Here is a 21,279-nt window from a genome sequence, read left to right as displayed (position 1 = left end):
AAGTACAAAAGTTACAAGGAGATTAAGTACGATGAAGTTGAAAAAAACCTGTCAGGTTAATCATTTAATGAGGGAGGGAATGGGGAGTGAGGAGTGAATGGGTGTGAAGGAAACGAAAGCGAATATGGACAACTTATTAGAAGAGCTTGGCTGTGAAAGGGTAGATAGAGAGGGATTTAGGGGCGAGGTTTTTTGTTTTGTTTGCCTTTGTTTTGCCTGGTTTTAAATATGGAAAAGACATGAAGATATTTAAAAGCTGATATGGCTGAGGCAAGAAGGATAGTTGGTAGTGTCAGTTTCCTAAGAAGGCAAAAGACAAGTTGATTCAGAGTGCCAGTGAAAGGACTGGTCTTCAACAGGAAGAGGGTCAGTTCGTTTATTCTATCTACTTTAAAGGAGGAGAAGATGAATGGAGAAGGAGACAAGATTGGTGGATTTATTGGGGGGAAACTGAGGTAGGTCCAATCCAATGGCTTTTTTTTTTTTTTTTTGAAGATGGGAGACATCATAATTAGACGTCTAGTGTCAGACTTAGTTTTCTACCTTTAAAATGGAATGTTTTGAGGATTAGTTGAAACAATGAATATGAGAGCACTATGACAACTGAAAGTATTGTTTACAGTAATTATTTTCATTATAGATATACCCTTGTAAATTTGGATACTATCGTATTCTCTTTAATGATCAGAAAGGTTTTTTTACTGTGTGGCATTGTTTCCAAATCTTTTTTTCAGATAAGTAACAGTATTTATTATCTAGAGATATTGTGAGACTAATAAATATATATAAAATATTGTATTTTATTTAAAATCACAAGATAAATTCAATATTTTATTTCACTATACAATATAATATTCATTCATACACAGTCTCTTTTGGTAGTTTATTTTTAGGGTGGAAGTGTAATGGTATCATGTAAAATGTCTAAGAGCAACTCCAATACAATAATTCCAAAGTCTATCAGATTTTTGTGACAACACCACAAGATGACCAATATCTATATTTTGATGTTCTTCCATTTCAGCTCTTTTTTATCTCCTTAGGACCCATATGCTTATTTATCTTTCTCTGTTTGCTTCCACTTGGAGAGCAAGTTTGGTCAACTTCAACATGTGAGGTAAAAAAGAACAGAAAAGAAATGGTCTACTGTTTGCCAAATTATTTTTCAAATTGTATTCACACGTCTGGAAGCATTTTTATAATCATTTTAGATTAAGCCTTCAAATACTGTGCTAATTCCTTTCCCCAAGTATTTTTAAAGGCTACCTGCTTCTGCATAGGTTTAGCAATGCCACTTGCTATCATCTACACCTGTCCATTCCTGTCATGTTCTTTATTGTTATATTTTAAAATGGACCACCAAGAATTTTTAATACAATTCAGGAATATCATGATTAAAACAAGATTATAGACCGACCCCCTCAGTCTTTGGAATCATCAAAATATAGCATAGTGTACTGAGAAATATTTATGAAGCCTACTGTAAGCAAACTCTGTGCCTTGCCATGTCCCCCAGGTTCTTAGCCTTGTAGTACACGCCAGTAGACTTCCAAGAACAGCACGTACATTTCTTTGTGGGTTTTCTCTGGCAGTTGGAGGCTGCTATGCTGGTGCATGGTAGCTGGCTGGAAGTCCTGGTAAATTTATATCCCTTGGGAACATCTTTCAACCACAACTGATAGGAGACAGTATTTAAATACCCCAGCTCCCTTGCCCCTCAGTTGGGATAAGGCTGAGGTGCATGTTCTACAATGGGTCCCAAAGCCCAAAGTAGTAACTTGCTTAATAACACACCCTTGTTACTGTGTTGTTGTCACATTTTTATGCTATTAAATTTGTCTCCATTCCCTGTTTCACTTTCTCACTCTGCTACCAGTGTTTCCTGAGATCATCTCCTATCTAAACTGTTTACACTTGAATTCCTTTTTCAGGGTTTACTTTCAGGGGAGTAAAACTAAGATACTACCACATACTCTCATATATATTTTCTCGTGTAACTTAAAATTTCTAAATATGGTGGAGAGAAAAGAACACAGAAAGGAAACATGTTGCCACAATTTTCAGAAAAATTAACCTTATGTCCACTGTGAACACGGTAGGACTCTTGAAAATACCTGAATTCACCTATATAAATTACAAAATGATGTAAGTTCTATTTATTTGTGATTGTAATATATTTTCATCAACATATATTTTAAAAGCTACAACTATCATGCCGTGTATTCATGCATTCAGTCAGAAATATTTCTTGAGCACCTCCTACTCGATCCAAAGTACAGTGCTAGGTTGTGAGGATAAAATGGTGAATAAAATTGATAAGGTCCATTTTTACTCATAGACCTTATAGTGTAATATATAACAGTGGTTGTTAATTTTATCTTCCCTCAATGTTAAGCTGTGACAAATGGTATAAAAGAAAATATTGGGACCTAGATGAGCATTTGACAGAGGGAATTGCTCTAATCTGGGGGTCCAGGGAGTAAATTTTGAGTTCACACATGAAGCAAGAGTTAGCTGGAAGGATGGTGGACACATTCCACATTTCAGCGAAAAGCAGGCAACTCCAAGGTGCTTAGGACCTGTGGATTATGGAACTTCGGAAGAACTAGAACATGATTATTGTGGCTGGCACGTAGGGAATAGTGGGGAACCGTGTGCCTGGACCCTTCTTTCAGGCACTATTAATGTTTTGTTAAGGAATTTGGCCTTGGTGAACTATTAGAGGATTTAAGCTGGGAAGTGAAATAACATTTATATTTTTAAACAACTGTTGTAGACACTGTATTGGAAGATGAGCATAGATCACTTCAACGTCCAAGTAATTTGTGTTAAAGCCTAAAGCTCAAGTCCAAATCGTTAGAAATGTCAAACTATTTTAAAATAATGCTGCATCAACCTGACTATTTAATAATATGGTGAGATTGCAAAGTGTTTCAAATGCTTACTTGAGAGTAGTTATAAAAGCATAAAATGAGTAGTCTTTCACAACGTCAGGACTATTCTTTGTTTCAAATTCAAAGGCATCTCTTCGTTTGCATTCAAATATATGTGTGTGTGTGTGTGTGTGTGTGTGTGTGTGTGTGAGTATGGCACTAGCCAGCAGCTTCTCTATTATCAAAAAATAAAGCAAAGTAAAAGCTCAGTGGCAAAGCCTATTTAGTGCATAATGGCTTCCACATTTGCCACAGTCTCTGTGCTGCCTATTCTTAATGCTGAAAATAATTGGAATAGGCGAAGCATGATGTCTTTCCCTTTACTTGTAAATTACAAAGCTATCTTTTTGTCAAAGCTATGACTGCATTCATTCGAAGACACAGCCTGAACAACTGAAAGAAATTCTGTAATATAATTTAAGGAATTTAAATGGAATCACCAATTACCTTTCTATCTTCCCCTTCTTCTTCTTCTTCCTTCTTTTTGTTCTCCTCCTTTTTATTCATTCTGTAGGCACTTTCCTTGTGTCATTTTCCCATTGAGCCAAAAACCGTGGATACAGTTAGATTTTCAGAACTGTTCTGTGGAGCTCTGGGCTTAAAGATATGCTCATTTTCTCCCCTTAATCCTTGACCCACTATCTCACTTTGAGTCTTCTTACCCACTGAACAATTATATCCTGTTATGGAGGGAGTTTCATGAGTCATTGCAGTTATAGATGTCAAAAGAAAACCATTTGGAAATTGGGAAATCCAGTGAAGAAAATAACACCATGATATTTTCAAGCAATTATAAATACATTGTTATAAAGGAAAATAATTACTTATAAAAACAAGCAATGCATTCAGAAATTTTACTCATCTGGGAGGAAATCCACACTTTTGATGAATCAAAAGTGAAACTACTTTATTATCAAATCTTTTCATTTGAAGCTCTTAAAGCATTCAATACATAGGAAAATAATTTCAATAAACACATTTTATAATAAAAAAATGTCAGAAACTGTTAAAATTTCAAGGTCAAAGAGAGTCAGTGATACAATTGGAAGAGACTAATATGTTCTAATATATGACCAAAGTAATTATTTTTATTGTACATTGCAAATGATAATAACCATTTTTGCTGAAAATGAAAACTGGGATATAAACTAAAGCTATATTAAACATTTTAAAGATTATAAGAGAACATAATAAATAAATACATGTCTATAAATTTGAAAGCATACATGAAGAAACAATTTTCTCAAGAGAATATATTAAGATAATCAAGCCAAGACAAAAACAAAAAATCAGAAAAACCAGTAGACTAATAGCCAGTTCATCAGGTATTTTTAATGGTTATGCCAACTAATAATTTTGTTGTGCTGAAGAAAAGATTAGATAGACTTCAAGGTCAAATGTCACAAGGGACACATGCTAAAGAAAAGATTTTTCTGATTTATAACCAAAATTATCTAGTAAATTGAACCACAAAACCCCTTTTTAATTTTTAATTTATTTATTTATTATTTACTTATTTAATTTTTTAAAGAATTTATTTATTTATTTATTTATTTATTTTTGGCTGTGCTGGGTCTTCGTTTCTGTGCGAGGGCTTTCTCTAGTTGCGGCGAGCGGGGGCCCCTCTTCATCGCGGTGCGCAGGTCTCTCACTGTTGTGGCCTCTCTTGTTGCAGAGCACAGGCTCCAGACGCGCAGGCTCAGTAGTTGTGGCTCACGGGCCTAGTCGCTCCGCGGCATGTGGGATCTTCCCAGACCAGGGCTCGAACCCGTGTCCCCTGCATTGGCAGGCAGATTCTCAACCACTGCGCCACCAGGGAAGCCCATTTATTTATTTTAACATCTTTATTGGAGTATAATTGCTTTACAATGGTGTGTTAGTTTCTGCTTTATAACAAAGTGAATCAGCTATACATATACATATATTCCCATATAAAACCGCTTTTTAAATGTGTGTAAATCTGATTCAAAATACTGTAATAGCAAGCTATGCTATTACAATAATTCTATAATTAATCTTAAATAAATTATTTCATTTTACTCTTTTAAAAATCGTAACTTCAGTCATATTTGGGATAACAATTCTAATCTTGATGAGAAAATGACTTGTATTTTTTTTAAAATAAATTTATTTTATTTATTTCATTTTTGGCTGCCTTGGGTCTCCGTCGCTGCACACGGGCTTTTTTCTCTAGTTGCGGTGAGCGGGGGCTACTCTTTGTTGCGGTGCACTGGTTTCTCATTGCGGTGGCTTCTCTTGTCGTGGAGCACCGGCTCTAGGCGTGCGGGCTTCAGTAGTTGCAGCACGTAGGCTCAGTAGTTGTGGCTCACTGGCTTAGTTGCTCCGCGGCATGTGGGATCTTCCCGGACCAGGGCTCGAACCCGTGTCCCCTGAATTGGCAGGCGGATTCTTAACCACTGCGCAACCAGGGACGTCCCGAATTGTATCTTTTTTATAATTAGCAGTCATTGACAGTCAATTAGCAGTCATTGACAATCTACTATAATTAGCAGTCATTGACAATCAATCAGCTTTTTTTGGCTTATAGGTTAAAGATCTACTTTATCTTTCATTCATATTATATTATGTAAAATGCTGGAAAATGTTACGTAAGAAATTGCAGTTGAACAAAATTTGCTTTCATAGGCTTTGTTCAAGTTGCATGGTCACAGTGGTACTGCAAAATGTGCTTTATTTAATTTCTTTTGTTTTACTTAGTTATCTTAATTTTCTGAGCTACACAGATGTAAGTCTTGGCACTGCACAGCACACAGACATGGGAGTGTTTTATTGTTTTATGAGAAATGCAGTTGGATAGATTCCTAAAATTTTCTTAATGATTCAGGTATGATAGTAGAAAGGTAGCTAAATTATGGTAACTTTTCTTCTCTTCCTGAAAATGACTATAATATTTAACTGCTGTGCAATGAAACCATAAATTATAATACAGACAGCAAAGAAAGGAAGAAAATCTGTCAAAACACATTCTAAATTGTTAAAGACATAAGTGGATGTGTCTGGCTAAATGAGATTTAGAACTCCTTAAGCCTTTTTTACTTTTAGAAAGGAAAGAGATCTGGAATTTTTAAGTCTGAATAGAATGATAAAAGAAAACAAAGTATTAACTTAACCAGTCTCTCTATCATTAGTTAATTTGATCATCCATCTATATTCTTTATCCAATCAAATTATATAAAAATTTTAATAGGGAGAAAGAAATTTTACTGAGAGAGGAAAATAAATTTTACTAATTGAGGAAACTAAACCGAAGAGACTTAATAAATAAATGCTTTTTTGGGATACTGTAATTAGCAATGATAACAGCAATGCATAAAGCAAATTATGAGAGTAAAGTGATTTTTCTTCCTGCTAGGCTATAAAAGATGCTTTTTTAAAGGGCACATTAATATCATTCCCTTCTTAATGTAAGCTTGGGCATCAGCCCAGGTACCATTTCTAAAAGCAGTAACCATTTAACAAGGCGTTTAGAGAAATACATCAGTAGTATCACTCAAGGGGGGCTTTGCACTTCTAGTGAAAGGACTAAGTAGTCATTAGCAACTTATATTGAAATCTTTTGGGCAGCTTTCATAGGAAAGCAATGAGGTACTCACTAAACTGCTCAGGAAAATTAATTCCAAATGAAAGAAATGCATTTGAAGTTCAAGAAGTTGAATGGAAATGCCAATTAATCACATTTTCTATTTAAGAAAAGATTAGATAGACTTCAAGGTCAAGATGGCAGAAGGAACGCATGTTAATACACCAATTCTTGTGTGCCTTCTCTCTGTATACATTACACACACATATATGCATCTCTTCCTGCTATGTAACATATATGTGTGTATGTATAAAATGTGTATGTGTATATATATATATATATACACACACACAAAACAGAAAAATTAATAGATATGTAGAAAATGGTATAGATATAGATATAGAATTTTTAATATCAGAACAAGAAAGTAAAGTGTCTTGATGTCTAGCTGCCAGAAACAGAAAAGAGACATATAGCAATAAGCCATATTTGAAGCCATTAGACCTGTGCAGTGACTGTCACCTAAAAAATCCGCAGCGGCTAAGGCCTCAGCACCTGCAGAGAGAGAGAAGCCAAGTCTGCAAGCCCCATGTACAGTGGGGAATCAGAAGTTGGAACCATCTGTGAAGCCAGAAGATGGAATGCATTCAAAGTGACAAAGGAAAATTTCATAATGATAAAATGAAAAATCAACCAAAATATGACAATTGAAACTTGTGTGCACTGAACCAGAACTTTGCAATATATAAAGCAAGACTGATACAATTACAGAGGAAAAATCTCAAATCTACAAGTATGATAGGATATTTTAAGCAACTAATTAAGAAATTGATAGATTAAGCAGACAAAAAGCAGGTCTTCAAATGCCCAAACTTGATTAATACTTTTTAGTCCATAGATATTTTAGAGATCTACTCACCCAATAAAGAATGGATATTTTTAAGCACATATTTTCAACCTTTATAAAAATGAATCAATAGTTTGATCAAAAGTTTTAAGAGATTCAAAAGAATAACATTAAACAGTCCATAACTCTCTAGTCAAAATAAATAAAATTAGAAACCAGCAACCAAAGGTATCTAATAAAACACAATAATTTTGGAAATGAAATAACATATTATTGCTAAATAACACATTGCTAAATAAGTAACAATAGAGATTTTTAAATATTTAAAATCAATAAACAGAAAAGGCACTTTATGTTTCAACTGGTGGTCCTAAATTAATATTTGAATAGAAATGTATAATTTTATATTCATAATTAAAAGATAAGACCAACTGAGAATAAATAAACTTAGCAATTGTCTCAGTTAAAAATGTAGTAAACCAAGGGAACATAGAGCAAGAAATACCAAAAGTAAAAGCAGACACTAATAATATAGAAAATGACAAGAGTAACAGAAGCAATAATAACCAAATATCAGAAATGATGATCAACAGAACTAAGAGATAGTTTATTGAAAAACAAATAAACATTCTTACAAGCATGGTAAATAAAGCTAGAGAACATAATGCATAAATATCAACACATTTGAGGTTGGTTGTTTGGCCTGAGGTGAGCCAGCAGTGGAGCCTACCCGGGCTCCTTGGTGGGGCTAATGGCGGACTCTGGGAGGGCTCACACCAAGGAGTACTTCCCAGAACTTCTGCTGCCAGTGTCCTTGTCCCCGCGGTGAGACACAGCCACCCCCCGCCTCTGCAGGAGACCCTCCAACACTAGCAGGTGTTCGGGGGACTCGTGTGGATCCTGGTCGCCTCCTCCAATGCTCCTCTACCTCTGCTGCAAGGATGGGTCATGTTCGTGTCCGTGACGGCTTTCATCTGTTCCCTCCTCTTCCTGGGCGTGCTCCTCTCTGGCATGGTGACTCAGATTAATGCCGGCTGGAACTTCCTGGATTTTGCTTACCATTTTACAGTGTTCGTCTTCTACTTTGGAGCCTTTTCGCTGGAAGCACCGCCACATCACTGCACAATCTACGTTGCAATAGAAGCATGGCTGTGCAGCCGCTCTTGAACGATAACCAGTATAACATAAACGTGGCAGCCACACTCTAAGGTCACTTTCCATTGTCACAGAAATGATTTGCTACATCCTCAAGTCCTGATAGCTGCACTTTGCTTGGCTGTGAGATCACTGTGCGAATAGACATCTCATCGTGAAGTTTTGAATATGTACCACATTAGGGGTACCACTGCTTAACAAATTTTTGCCTTTGTGACGACAGCTTGTTACGGTTGCAGTTTGGGTCTGGCTTTACGACGATGGCGACCGTTAACACCCCTTACAAACTGACTGCCTGTGTGTTAGTTTCATTTGTGTACTTTTTATGTCTGATCAATTTGGATACCATTTTGTCCAGATATAACAACATCCCCAAAGTAATTTGTTTAGTATATGCAGAGAATCTAAGTTTTGGTTCATTTCATGGATGGAATTTTAATTTTAGTATGATGTTAAACAGAGAAATAGCCTTTAGTTTTACATCTGCCTCTTTCTCTTTTTTTCTTATTTTAAAGAAAATTTCCCTTTACATCCATAAAATACACAGATACGATAATTCATGAAAAAAGGGGTATCTCTTGTGTTTAGTTACTGAGTCACCTGAACCTTAGTTTTAATAGGTAACTAAAACTCCTGAAGAAAAACACATTTCAAATAAGCTTCCCACTGAACTCTGTGTTTTAGTGTAAAACAGAGATCGACACTCTTTAAAGGTCCAGATAGTAAATATTTTAGGCTTTGTGGGCCATTCAGTCTCTGTCACAACTACTCACCTCTGCTGTTATTACGTGAAAGTGGCCATAGACAATAAGTAAAAGAGTGAGTGTAGCTGTGTTCCAATAAATTTTTATTTACAAAAACCGGCAGCAGGCTGGATTTGGCCTGTGGGCTGCAGGCTATTGTTTGCTGACCTCTGGTGTAAAACCTTGGTTATGGGTTCTGTATTTTATTGAACTGATCCTGAAAGGTATAAAGCGAATTAGACAAGCCACATAGTATTTAGTCTCATGCAGTAATCACATTGACTTTGGGTTAATGGTCAAATACTTACCCTTGAAGGGGCTATAGTTTCTCAAGCTAATTCAAGCAGAGTCTTGGGTACAGGAAAAAGTAATTTATGAAGTGAACCCTAGTTGCTTAATCCACCTAAGTGTTTCCTAACAACTGAGCAAACTGCTCATCTGGCATCCTTAAAATGAGAGCCCCGGAGACCACTAACCACTCCTGGAACTGGTATCTAGCTCCTGATGTCTTACTTTGGGTTTATTTATGCTTCAAATACAGCTGTTTGCCCTGTGCATGAATATACAAACACTTATGTGTGGATATGTGAGGCTTTACCCAATAGACTTCTCCAAAGGGTGAACTTTTTACTTCTAGTTCTTTTACATGACTCTGAGTTAAATTTGAATAGAATATGAAATATAACTTAAAGTTGTAGATCCTCACATGTTTAGAGAACAGTCCTGACATCTATTGAATATGAATAGCACAGAAAAGTATTTTAACCCACCTCAGAGACCCTGGTCGTGGCAAGATGCCAAAATGGCTTGAATGGGAGAACAAGTTAGAGTCAGGCCCCCGGCTCACACCACCCGTCCAAACAAGATACTTATCTCTTGCCTCAAGAGGGCTACCTCTGGGAAAAGAGGGCTTTTGATTATTTTATACTTTCAACCCTTTGCTTTTTGGCTGAATCATCCACTATAAGTGCCAGGTATAAGCTGGGCTGTTAGATTTCATGGAACATAGAACAATCCTGAATGAGTAGCATAATCAATGCTCAATGATCAAATACTGTTTATGTGATAATCCCCTAGAAAGAAGAATCTTATTAAGGTTTGGTTTGTGATGTAATTACAGAGATAAAAGGTATATTTACTATGCGGCAAGAGGAAATCAGTCTTGTGACTTTATACTGATGTCATAGCTTTTCTATAATATCCAACTTCCCTGGTTTTTCTAGCTCCATGCCACACTCTTAACCCTGAATTATGACTTGTATATTACAAAGTCATATATGCGCCATAAGGATATATTGTCCATTCCGGCTGGTATTGTTAAAAGTTAGTCTGCTAGATTTAGTTGTGAGATTATATTTTTGTTTCCAAGGTATAACAGGTCCATGCTTGGTGGCATTAAATTAAATGATTTCATGAAACTGCTTTGGTGACACTTTTGTAAATGGATTGCTTCTAGATCATTAAGAACCAAGCCTAAAACTCATCTAACTGTGAATACTTAGAATTGTAAATTAATCACGATCTAGATTTGTGAGTTGACTGACAAAGCACTTGAACAAAAATTATGGCATTTGAGAATTTCTTTATATATCTTAGCTGTAAAAATGAGACAGTGTTGGTTGGTTTTAAAATCTGGTAACTCCATGATGAAAAGAAATTTATTTTATAAGTGTTATGACTCTAATAAAGTATCCATTTGACAAAAAAAAAAAATCAACACATTTGAAAGCATAAATGAAACTGCAATTTTCTCAAAAGATTGAATTATGTAAGTCAAAACAAGGCCAAAGAAAATAGATTTAAAAAACCCCAAAATATATAGAAGACCTAAAATTTCTCTCAGAAGCAGATCCCCAAGACAAGCATTTGGGTGCGAGTAATTTATACAGGACTTGACCTCCCAAAGCACTGACTGGGAAGCGGAGAAGCAAGACTGGGAAGAAAGATTTTGTGTGGATTACTGCTGGGGGCAACTGGGGCTCAATCCCACTGGAGACTCTGGAAGGCTGTGTAGAACACTGCTCAGAATTATCCTGCCTGAGGAGCGAAGAAACTAGGCTATTTATCCACAAACTCTCATTTTTCCTTTGTTGAGGGTTTCTCTTGGGGGTGTTAGTTCCCTGGAACTTGTGGCCTGCTCTGCACGGAGCCAAAGAGTCTGCAACCAGAGAATTCCAAGTGCTCCTGGTAAGCAGTAGTTGGCATGCACAGTGCAGATGGATTATGGGCAGGGCACCAACAGCCTGTGCTGAAGTATCTATTCACTCTTTTTTTTTAAAAAAAAAATACTTCAGCAGGATGGCTGGAGGAGAACAGTGATGGGGATCCCTCACCGCCAGGCACCCAACTTGGGAAGCCTCTCCATCCCCAAGGGCCTGAGAGCCCCTCTCCCATCTAACCTATTGACACTCAAGTCCTTTCATTTGATTAGAGAGTTCAGATGCAAGACAACTCATTTTGGTTTGGGGTAATCAGAACAGACTTTTTGGAGGATGTGAAATATGAGCAGAGCAAGTTTTCAGTGGGTAGTAAGGAATGAAGAGGACACACCAGGTAGAGAAGACTTGTATACACGAAACGAGCAAAAAAGAAGAAATGAGAAAACTCAGTTCATGTTTTCATATGAATGAGTGACCTAGGTTGACTGGGGCAGAAAGTTTGCTTACGTAAGTGGTTTGTATGACAAATTTCAGTGGCAGGTGATTTAGAAAGATCTAGAATATGATTTTAATTAACACTGCTAGCTGTTTTAGGTAAGGAATTAACAAAGAGAATGGTGTTTTAGAAAGTTAAATCTGTCCGTAAGGTCAACGATGGGTTTTAGGGCAAAGAGCTGCAGTGATTTTTTTTTTTTCCAATATGTTATTTTTTTTTAAATTAATTAATTAATTTATTTATTTATTTTTGGCTGTGTTGGGTCTTCGTTTCTGTGGGAGGGCTTTCTCTAGTCGCGGCGAGTGGGGGCCACTCTTCATCGCGGTGTGCAGGCCTCTCACTGTCGCGGCCTCTCTTGTTGCAGAGCACAGGCTCCAGACGCGCAGGCTCAGTAATTGTGGCTCACGGGCCTAGTTGCTCCGCGGCATGTGGGATCTTCCCAAACCAGGGCTTGAACCCGTGTCCCCTGCACTGGCAGGCAGATTCTCAACCACTGCGCCACCAGGGAAGCCCTGCAGTGATTTTTGAAGTAATGTAAAATCTACAAATAAAGTGATAAGTGCCTATATTTGGACTGGCTACAGTGGGGATAGAAAAAAAGGGACAAATGTGACAAGAGGGAGGATCACACAGAATTTTAGAATCTATTTTAGAATACCACCCACTTCCCCACCATTCTGAAGATCAGGTAACTGAAGCAGAGAGGGGAAGTGTCTTATCTGATGTCACAAGGCTAGTTAGTAGCTGAGACAAGTATAGATTTTGATCACTGGACTCTAGGCAAGGGTTATTTTTAAATTCAGAGGCTCCTTCTTCCCATGGTAAGCAAATGATTGAACTCTGCTTGTTGCATTTAGAATTTCCTTTCCCCTTTCTGGTTTCAGGCTTAAGAAGGGAAGTAAGAAATAACCAACGATCTTTTTTCTTATCTCACTAGAAAAATTTTTAGAACTTAGTAACTGGTCAGACATGAGGTTCAAAATCAAAGACTGGAAGACAAGTGTATACTTTTGAAGCCTTAGCCTTAATGATTGAGGAAATAAAGTGGATTTTAATTGAGAAACTGAAACTATGTTTGCAGAGATAAAGACATTTCCTCTAGGCTTACTGAGTTTAAGGTGACAACAGGATATACAAATATGTACAGTCAGCATGAAGATGGAGTATATGGTCAGGCGGATATGAGACTCATCTGTATACAGGTGCTGACTTTACTTATATACCCACTGATTTCAGACGTGATTTTTGAAGTTATTTTATTTAGTCAAATTTCTCTTCTTCTCTATCCTGAAAGACCTAGGATTGAATAGGAACTTCTTGTTTGTTTAACTTGGTACAGTTTGATTAATCTCTGATGCCCAGTTGCTATATAATAATACCTGCATCACATTTATAAATTTATAGTTATTTTTATTTTTATATACTTATTTTTTAATTTAACTATAGTTGATTTACAATATTGTGTTAGTTTCAGGTATACAATTTTAGATTATTTTCCATTATAGGTTATTATAAGATATTGAATATAGTTCCATGTGCCATACAGTAAATCCTTGTTGTTGATCTATTTTATATATGGTGTGTATCTGTTAATCCCATACTCCTAATTTCTCCCTTTCCCTCCCCTTTCCCCTTTGGTAACCATAATTTTGTTTTCTATGTCTGTGAGTCTGTTTCAGTTTTGTAAATAAGTTGATTTGTACTGGTTTTTTTTAGATTCCACATGTAAGCGATATTATATAATATTTAGACAAAGTTATTATTATTATTTTTTAAATTAACACAGCTGTATGGTTGTTTTTTTTAAAAATTAATTAATTAATTAATTTACGGCTGTGTTGGGTCTTCGTTTCTGTGCGAGGGCTTTCTCTAGTCGCGGCGAGTGGGGGCCACTCTTCATCGCAGTGCACGGGCCTCTCACTATCGCGGCCTCTCTTGTTGCGGAGCACAGGCTCCAGACGTGCAGGCTCAGTAATTGTGGCTCACGGGCCTAGTTGCTCCGCGGCATGTGGGATCCTCCCAGACCAGGGCTCGAACCCGTGTCCCCTGCATTGGCAGTCAGACTCTCAACCACTGCGCCACCAGGGAAGCCTGACAAAGTTATTTTTAAAGGAAATATCACAGAGTAAGATTTGACTGTCTGGAAAATGTACACAAAATACAATATCTAATTCTATAATATTGCCAAACAAATGCACTGCAAACTTTTTTTAAAGTCAAGCACAAATTATATTTCTTATTCTTTAGAGAATGTTTAATAAGAATATCTTGAAAAAATTATTTTTTAAGTTTGTCTGAGTCTCTGCTGTATTAAATTGATTATGAAAAGTATTTTTTTTTCTTTGAATTATTTTCTTTCTTTCGACAATTTTTTTAGAACAGTTTTAGGTTTACAACAAAATTTAGAGGGAGGTACAGAGATTTCCTATATACTCCCTGCCCCTACACATGCATAACCTCTCTCATTGTTAACATCAGTCACCAGAATGGTACTTTTTTTTTTTTTTAAACCAAGGATGAACCTATATTGACACACCATAATCAACCAAAAACCCCATAGTTTACCCTAGGGTTCACTCTTGGTATTATACATTCCATGGGTTTGGACAAATATATAATGACATATACACTGTACCCATCATTATTATATCATAGAGTATTTTTACTCCTCTAAAAATCCCCTGTGCCCTGCTTATTCATCTCTCCTCCCCTTACTCCAGCCTTGGCAACCACTGATCTTTTTTATTGTCTCCACAGTTTTGCCTTTTCCAGAATGTCATATAGTTGGAATCATACAGTATGTTGCCTTTTCACATTGACTTCTTTCACTTAGTAATATGAATTTAAGGTCTTTCTTTTTTAATACATTTTTTATTTCATTTGCTGCTGCAGTCTCTAGGTTATATAATTGTTACCTATTTGTTCCTAGACCCATTAAATTTTTATTGCTCTTAGTGAATATTTATTAGGCAGCTAGTTGAATAGAGAACTAAATACAGTATGTGTTTAGAAACTGTTTGCTTTCTAATACATGTAAGCTTAAGTGATTTAAATTGGGAAACAAACAAAAACCAAAATAAAACTTCTACTATATGCCAGGCACTCTGCTAGCATTCCACTTAATCCAGAAAACAGCTTAAACATTAGGTCTTATTATCCCCACTAACGATAAAGAAACTAAAATAGAGATTAAGTAACTTGCCAATATTAATATAATTACTAAGACATAGAGCCTACAAGTGAACCTGTCTTCATTCACTTAATCATTCATAACCAGGAGATTGGGAAAAACTGATCCTTCATTTTAGCATGACAACACGTGGCACTCACCAAGATACCCACCGCTCTCTGTTGTCTTCTACTGGGCCTACTTTACTCATTGTGTGATTTGCCTAGTTTCTCAGTGAGCCCAGAAATAGCTCAATAGCCTTTGGATAATCCTGTTTATTTTGAGACACTTATTCTGAAAAGTTTCAACATTGATATGAAGTCTCAAAAAGCCAAGAACTATACTGTGGCTCCTTGGAATTCCTGTAGTTGCACACAGTCATCTAGGAAAGCTCATGAAGCCTCTTTTACCCTAGGAATCTCCTGATGAACAGGTGAGTAGGAAGAGAGTCCAAGCATATCCCCATTTTTTGAGTTACTGACAGCTGCCTAAAACTTCAACAGGAACTTTAGGGAGTAAATCATTTCCCTAAGTATAAACTGACCTTCAAAATTAATGATCCATGGAGAACTGAGGTATTAATTCATTCAGCAGTAAATATTTATTCCACTCCCAATGTGGGCTTTGCACTGTGTAACGTGCTGGAAGGGTCCCTGGAAAAACAGGTTGGGCATGGTGTCTACTCTTATAGAGCAGGGGTTGGGGGGGGGGAAGCAATAAACAACTTAGTAAATAAATTAAAAATATATAACTAGATTATGAGAAGTGATGAAACAGGGTGCTGTGATAGGAACTGGCATAAAAGGCTTTATTTTAGATTGGGTGATCATGGAAGGTTTCTCTGAGGATATGACTTTTGGGCTGAGACGTGAGAGATGAGAAGGATCCAGTCACATGAGGGGACAAGGAAGCAGAATTTCAAGCAGGGCTAATTGCAAGAGCAATGTGAGGTGCTGGTTAAAACTGGGCTAGTTCTAAGAACAGATAGAAGGCGAGAATAGCTGGAGCTTCCTGAGGAAGGAGGCTAAAAGCAGAAAATGAGGTAATTAATTGTTCTTATTTCATGAATTTAATTAAAATGTTCTGGCATATTTGTAAACCACAAGACCCCTCAGTGGATTCTGAAGGCTTCTCATTGTTTAAAAGTGAATAAGAAGACAAACATCAATAAAAATGAACAAAAGATGTAAACAGACACTTTCCAAGAAGATAGGACATGGTAATAAGCATAGGAAAAGATGCTCAACATCATTGCTCAGCAGAGAAACGCAAATTAAAACTACCAGGAGATAACACTCCCCAATAAAATGGCTACAATTATAAAGATTAATAAGTGTTGGGAAAGATACAGAACAACTGGAACTCTTGCACATTGCTTGTGGTCCAACTGCTTTAGAAAATAATTAGGTAGTTTCTTCTAAAGTTAAACATACACTTACCATATGATACAGAAATTCCACTACTAAATATTTACCCAAAATAAATGAAAATACATATATACAGAAAAATTTGCACACAGATGCTCATAGCAGCTGGATTGGTAGTAGGCAAAAATTGGAAACAATGAAAAGGTCCAATCACATGTGGTGTATCAATATAATGGCATATTCCCCTGCAACAAAAAGAAACAAACTACCAGTAAACAAAGCTATATGGATGAACCTCAAAAACGTTATGCTGAGAGAAAGAACCTAGACATAGATATAAACACAAATGTGTGTGCGTGATATGTCTATTTATACGAAATTCTAGAATGAACAAAATTACTCTATGGTGACAAAGTGAAAGCCGATGAGACCAGTGGTTGCCTGGGGCTAAGAGTGGGAAAGTGTTGCCGAAAAAGGTCAGGAGAGAACTATTTGGGGTGATGCAAATATCCTAAATCTTGATTGTGATAATGGTAATATGGGTATAGATATTTGTCAGAACTCATTGAACTGTATACTTTAAATGGGTACATTTTATTGTATATACATTATACCTCAATAAAGTTCATGAGAAAGAAAAAAAAGTGAATTAATTTTTGTTAACATTCATTGTTATTGTTCATCAGATCTATTTTCCACAGTAAACTAATCATATGTTTCCTGTATTTCTTTAAAACATACTTTTTAATTATTTACTTATTTATTTATTTTTTTTTTAGGGTGTTAGAAATATTTTTTTTTTAACATCTTTATTGGTGTATAATTGCTTTACAGTGGTGTGTTAGTTTCTGCTTAATAACAAAGTGAATCAGTTATACATACACATATGTCACCATATCTCTTCCCTCTTGCATCTCCCTCCCTCCCACCCTCCCTATCCCACCACTCTAGGTGGTCACAAAGCACCGAGCTGATCTCCCTGTGCTATGCGGCTGCTTCCCACTAGCTATCTATTTTACGTTTGGTAGTGTATATATGTCCATGCCACTCTCTCACTTTGTCCCAGCTTACCCTTCCCCCTCCCCGTATCCTCAAGTCCATTCTCTAGTAGGTCTGTGTCTTTATTCCCGTCTTGCCACTAGGTTCTTCATGACCTTTTTTTTTTTTTAGATTCCATATATATGTGTTAGCATACGGTATTTGTTTTTCTCTTTCTGACTTACTTCACTCTGTATGACAGACTCTAGGTCTATCTACCTCACTACAAATAGCTCAATTCTGTTTCTTTTTATGGCTGAGTAATATTCCACTGTATATATATGTGCCACATCTTCTTTATCCATTCATCTGTTGATGGACACTTAGGTTGCTTCCATGTCCTGGCTACTGTAAATAGAGCTGCGATGAACATTTTGATACATGACTCTTTTTGAATTCTGGTTTTCTCAGGGTATATGTCCAGTAGTGGGATTGCTGGGTCGTATGGTAGTTCTATTTTTAGTTTTTTAAGGAACCTCCATACTGTTCTCCATAGTGGCTGTATCAATTTACATTCCCACCAACAGGGCAAGAGGGTTCCCTTTTCTCCACACCCTCTCCAGCATTTATTGTTTGTAGATTTTTTGATGATGGCCATTCTGACCTGTGTGAGATGATATCTCATTGTAGTTTTGATTTGCATTTCTCTAATGATTAATGATGTTGAGCATTCTTTCATGTGTTTGTTGACAATCTGTATATCTTCTTTGGAGAAATGTCTATTTACATCTTCTGCCAATTTTTGGATTGGGTTGTTCGTTTTTTTGATATTGAGCTGCATGAGCTGCTTGTACATTTTGGAGATTAATCCTTTGTCAGTTGCTTCATTTGCAAATATTTTCTCCCATTCTGAGGGTTATCTTTTCATCTTGTTTATGGTTTCCTTGGTTGTGCAAAAGCTTTTAAGTTTCATTAGGTCCCATTTGTTTATTTTTGTTTTTATTTCCATTTCTCTAGTAGGTGGGTCAAAAAGGATCTTGCTGTGATTTATGTCACAGAGTGTTCTGCCTGTGTTTTCCTCTAAGAGTTTGGTAGTGTCTGGCCTTACATCTAGGTCTTTAATCCATTTTGAGTTTATTTTAGTGTATGGTGTTAGAGAGTGTTCTAATTTCATTCTTTTACATGTAGCTGTCCAGTTTTCCCAGCACCACTTATTGAAGAGACTGTCTTTTCTCCATTGTATATTCTTGCCTCCTCTATCAAAGATAAGGTGACCATATGTGTGTGGGTTTATCTCTGGGCTTTCTATCCTGTTCCATTGATCTATATTTCTGTTTTTGTGCCAGTACCAAACTGTCTTGATTACTGTAGCTTTGTAATATAGTCTGAAGTCAGGGAGCCTGATTCCTCCAGCTCCGTTTTTCTTTCTCAAGATTGCTTTGGCTATTCGGGGTCTTTTGTGTTTCCATACAAATTGTGAAATTTTTTGTTCTAGTTCTGTGGAAAATGCCAGTGGTAGTTTGATAGGGATTGCATTGAATCTGTAGATTGCTTTGGGTAGTAGAGTCATTTTCACAATGTTGATTCTTCCAATCCAAGAACATGGTATATCTCTCCATCTATTTTTATCATCTTTAATTTCTTTTATCAGTGTCTTATAATTTTCTGCATACAGGTCTTTTGCCTCCTTAGGTAGGTTTATTCCTAGAGATTTTATTCTTTTTGTTGCAATGGTAAATGGGAGTGTTTTCTTAATTTCACTTTCAGCTTTTTCATCATTAGTGTATAGGAATGCAAGAGATTTCTGTGCATTAATTCTGTATCCTGCTACTTTACCAAATGCATTGATTAGCTCTAGTAGTAAAACATACTTTTTTATTATTTTATTATCCTTTACCAGTCCTGACTGAAGTTTAAAAAATGATTAGTATTTTACATCACATGGTACAGAGCTATAAGAAAAATAGGATCTTCTCCTGAAGTAGATTAATTTCCTGGTATTAAGGAGAACTTTGTCTTTTTTTTTTTTTTTAAACTTGGTGTATTGTTGTTAAAGGGTGATAACCATGGATATTCAAGTGGAATTTTACAGAAAGATTTTTAATTATTATCATAGTATTTTAGATTTCTTACAGATTTAAGATTATATATGCCCCAAAGTTTGATATCTTAAAGCTCCCTGAAAAATAGAGACTACGTCCTAAGACTTTATGGGGAGGGTCAATGCCAGAGCAACAAGAGTGAGGGAAAAAGAGGTGAGTCAAGGAAGGAGGAAAGGTGGTTCACTGCCCAACAGCCACAGCTTCAGAAGGAAGCACAACATATTTCTCATAATCAGTACGGAAGTCTTTGAGGAAGGTTTTATGGAACCCTTGCTACACAACAGTATGAAAGAGAAGGAAAGGAGAGGAATTTATCTGCTGGCTCTTTCATTTTCCTGACTCTAATTAGCCTACGTTTGTCCATGGGGTGTTAAACCCCACACTTCTGTGTTGTGTTATCAGGTGCTGGTGGAGCCTTGTCCCAGGTCCCACTGCACAATACTTTATCTGAGTCTGGCCATGATGGGAAGAACCAGAGCTACTGTGAGTCCTATCAAGTTGGGCCTGGGTGCGTGGGCCAATGCAGTTCCCCTTGTGGATGGTGTGTGAAGGCTGTGCTGGGCCAGCTGGCAGCTGGGAGGGTGGAAATACCGGCAGTGTGACAGATGAAGCACTGCTGGTGACAGCAGGGACATTCCAGTGAGCACCCTGTTGAAGCCTAGCAGGCAGATGTGAACGTGGGAACCTGGGCAGGCATGTGAAGTGGGTTCTATACTTGGGGTCAGAAGACTCTAGAAGCCAACTGAGCATTTGTAACTGTAGGATAACTTGTCCTTTAAGTTTGGGGGAAATTTGGTGGTGGTGGTGAGGAAAGAAAGGAAAATTTTCCCTCTTGGACTGCTTTGGCAAGGGAGTTTACTACTTCAAACTAATAATGATATTTGGCAACTAACTGTGCTTCTAACCTAAAAAAAATCAATATTTCTTATGAAGGTACAGATTAAATGTCTTTTGATGGTATTACTATATTTTATTTCCACCATGAGCCCATCTGCACTACTTTATTAAACTACAGTTATACATTTCAGAATATTCATTCATCTATAAGGTTCTGGTTTGGTCACATCTGCAACTTAACCCTTAATTAAAAATGAAACAAAACAAAATAAAAAGAATCACCATAATATCATCATTTTTATGTAGGCAAGATGTCAATTAATACACATTTTAATTCAAATAAAGCTGAACACCACCTTATGCAATAAATGTTCACCTTAAAATTTGAATTAAGATTTAATTTTTATAAATTACATATTTTTAAATGTTAGGCTAAATCTATTTGAAAGTAAACAAATCCTATTTAATTTATAATTTTTGGCATATAAATTTTTTCATATAGAGTCATAAATATTTTATTTCTTTAAAATACAGTTGTGCTAGAATTGGATAAAGCCAATTTCGTTATACAAGAAAAACTGCATGGCCTTTGTTAAGTAGAAAAGTTCAGGCATTAGTAAATCATCCTATTTCTCCTCATTTTGGGGAAAGTACATCTGCATGTACTTCCTTTGTTCTGTTAGGTTGCAAGTAATCTAAGTTTTCTTTTTTTCCCCCCACCAAGAATGAACTAGAGGAACATCTTTTTTCATTTTTTGTAGCGCTAGGAAACTTTTTTGTATCTCAGGGGGAAATTCTGAGGCACACATAAGTCATGGGTTGCCTAAGGAAAACTAATTCTACTAAATATAACAAATAAATATAATCAGTATGGATTATGTAATTATACATAGAATGCCAGATAATTTATACAAGTGAGAAAAAAAAGAAACAGAAAAATAATATCAGAGAA

General features: G+C 36.4%; 1 pseudogene; it reads left to right on the top strand.

The window, feature by feature from the left end:
• Nucleotides 1-124: 124 nt before the first annotated feature.
• Nucleotides 125-20,092, top strand: LOC137758825 (protein MAL2-like; annotated as a pseudogene).
• The last annotated feature ends 1,187 nt before the right edge of the window (nt 20,093-21,279 follow it).

This window comes from Eschrichtius robustus, chromosome 2 (genome assembly GCF_028021215.1).
Source record: "Eschrichtius robustus isolate mEscRob2 chromosome 2, mEscRob2.pri, whole genome shotgun sequence".
Taxonomy (NCBI): Eukaryota; Metazoa; Chordata; class Mammalia; order Artiodactyla; family Eschrichtiidae; genus Eschrichtius; species Eschrichtius robustus.
Note: the sequence above shows the minus strand (reverse complement) of the source record. Positions and strands in the feature narration are given on the sequence as shown.